The sequence below is a fragment of the Triticum aestivum genome, unplaced genomic scaffold, assembly GCF_018294505.1.
Source record: "Triticum aestivum cultivar Chinese Spring unplaced genomic scaffold, IWGSC CS RefSeq v2.1 scaffold149253, whole genome shotgun sequence".
Classification (NCBI taxonomy): Eukaryota; Viridiplantae; Streptophyta; class Magnoliopsida; order Poales; family Poaceae; genus Triticum; species Triticum aestivum.
The window spans coordinates 1-1,632 of NW_025262177.1; the positions used below are offsets into that span (position 1 = coordinate 1).

Genomic DNA, 1,632 nt, shown 5'->3' on the forward strand with positions numbered 1-1,632 from the left:
TTCCCTTTTTAATTTTTTTGCACCGCGTGCAAAACAAAACGCACGAGCGCGACGTATGTTTAGCACGTTTTATTATTTTGCACGTTTACGGTAAGTTTTAGCTCGCTGCTCATTATTCACGCGTCTAGCGGCGGCAAGCGTGTTCTGAAAGGGGTCGAAACCATGGTAAGTAGGCACTGGTGCAGTTGAACCGTGGTAAAACTCGTCTCCGTAGTTGAGCGGGAGCGGCCAAAGGAATGTGCAATCGTGTGTGTAGTGGAGCTGGGAGGGGCAAGCATAAGGGACGAAGACGGGGGTAACATGTCGGATGCGATCATACCAGCACTAAAGCACCGGATCCCATCAGAACTCCGAAGTTAAGCGTGCTTGGGCGAGAGTAGTACTAGGATGGGTGACCTCCTGGGAAGTCCTCGTGTTGCATTCCCTTTTTAATTTTTTTGCACCGCGTGCAAAACAAAACGCATGAGCGCGACGTATGTTTAGCACGTTTTATTATTTTGCACGTTTACGGTAAGTTTTAGCTCGCTGCTCATTATTCACGCGTCTAGCGGCGGCAAGCGTGTTCAGAAAGGGGTCGAAACCATGGTAAGTAGGCACTGGTGCAGTTGAACCGTGGTAAAACTCGTCTCCGTAGTTGAGCGGGAGCGGCCAAAGGAATGTGCAATCGTGTGTGTAGTGGAGCTGGGAGGGGCAAGCATAAGGGACGAAGACGGGGGTAACATGTCGGATGCGATCATACCAGCACTAAAGCACCAGATCCCATCAGAACTCCCAAGTTAAGCGTGCTTGGGCGAGAGTAGTACTAGGATGGGTGACCTCCTGGTAAGTCCTCGTGTTGCATTCCCTTTTTAATTTTTTTGCACCGCGTGCAAAACAAAAGCACCGGATCATACCAGCACTAAAGCACTAAAGCACCTGGCGAGAGTAGTACTAGGATGGGGTAACATGTCGGATGCGATCATACCAGCACTAAAGCACCGGATCCCATCAGAACTCCGAAGTTAAGCGTGCTTGGGCGAGAGTAGTACTAGGATGGGTGACCTCCTGGGAAGTCCTCGTGTTGCATTCCCTTTTTAATTTTTTTGCACCGCGTGCAAAACAAAACGCACGAGCGCGACGTATGTTTAGCACGTTTTATTATTTTGCACGTTTACGGTAAGTTTTAGCTCGCTGCTCATTATTCAAGCGTCTAGCGGCGGCAAGCGTGTTCTGAAAGGGGTCGAAACCATGGTAAGTAGGCACTGGTGCAGTTGAACCGTGGTAAAACTCGTCTCCGTAGTTGAGCGGGAGCGGCCAAAGGAATGTGCAATCGTGTGTGTAGTGGAGCTGGGAGGGGCAAGCATAAGGGACGAAGACGGGGGTAACATGTCGGATGCGATCATACCAGCACTAAAGCACCAGATCCCATCAGAACTCCGAAGTTAAGCGTGCTTGGGCGAGAGTAGTACTAGGATGGGTGACCTCCTGGGAAGTCCTCGTGTTGCATTCCCTTTTTAATTTTTTTGCACCGCGTGCAAAACAAAACGCACGAGCGCGACGTATGTTTAGCACGTTTTATTATTTTGCACGTTTACGGTAAGTTTTAGCTCGCTGCTCATTATTCACGCGTCTAGCGGCGGCAAGCGTGTTCTG

The 1,632-nt window shown here is 49.9% G+C and overlaps 4 non-coding genes across 4 annotated transcripts; all 4 read left to right on the forward strand.

Annotated features, from left to right (window-relative positions):
• The first annotated feature begins 305 nt into the window (after window positions 1-305).
• LOC123177834 (5S ribosomal RNA) lies at window positions 306-424 on the forward strand. The gene has a single exon (XR_006489152.1). It is a non-coding gene; the product is annotated as a 5S ribosomal RNA (ribosomal RNA).
• Window positions 425-725: 301 nt separating this feature from the next.
• LOC123177837 (5S ribosomal RNA) lies at window positions 726-844 on the forward strand. The gene has a single exon (XR_006489155.1). It is a non-coding gene; the product is annotated as a 5S ribosomal RNA (ribosomal RNA).
• Window positions 845-950: 106 nt separating this feature from the next.
• Window positions 951-1,069, forward strand: LOC123177835 (5S ribosomal RNA). Its single transcript, XR_006489153.1, has one exon. It is a non-coding gene; the product is annotated as a 5S ribosomal RNA (ribosomal RNA).
• Window positions 1,070-1,370: 301 nt separating this feature from the next.
• LOC123177836 (5S ribosomal RNA) lies at window positions 1,371-1,489 on the forward strand. Its single transcript, XR_006489154.1, has one exon. It is a non-coding gene; the product is annotated as a 5S ribosomal RNA (ribosomal RNA).
• The last annotated feature ends 143 nt before the right edge of the window (window positions 1,490-1,632 follow it).